The following is a 406-nucleotide window of genomic DNA, read 5'->3' on the forward strand; positions in this document are numbered from 1 at the left end:
GCGAGAACGGCTCGGGAATACTCCGTACTAGTCTGGAAATATCAGGTAAGCAGACCTAGTAAACAGACCCAGTAGGCAGATCTAGGATGGTCCGCTTCGGGCTTGCGTTCCGTCACCCTGCAGGTTGCGTCAATCAAGCCAACAGACCAGGAGTTGCTGGGCGACAGTCGGCTACCAGTTTTGTGGATTGTTGTGACAGTCGCTTCCTTCAGCGCCAAGGAAAGTTACTTTGGTCAAGAAGCTTACGAAACATCAGGTGGAAATGCCTTGCTAGTGTGCACGACGTTTTCTCCAGGAACTTTGAATGGATCCTGTCTGACTTCAATGCGCAGAACTAGTTTGTCTTGTAGAAGAGTTAACGACTGTCCTCACGCGTAAAAGACAAGTCGGTTAGAGTCCTTGACAA

Source organism: Opisthorchis viverrini (genome assembly GCF_000715545.1).
Source record: "Opisthorchis viverrini unplaced genomic scaffold opera_v5_43, whole genome shotgun sequence".
Taxonomy (NCBI): Eukaryota; Metazoa; Platyhelminthes; class Trematoda; order Opisthorchiida; family Opisthorchiidae; genus Opisthorchis; species Opisthorchis viverrini.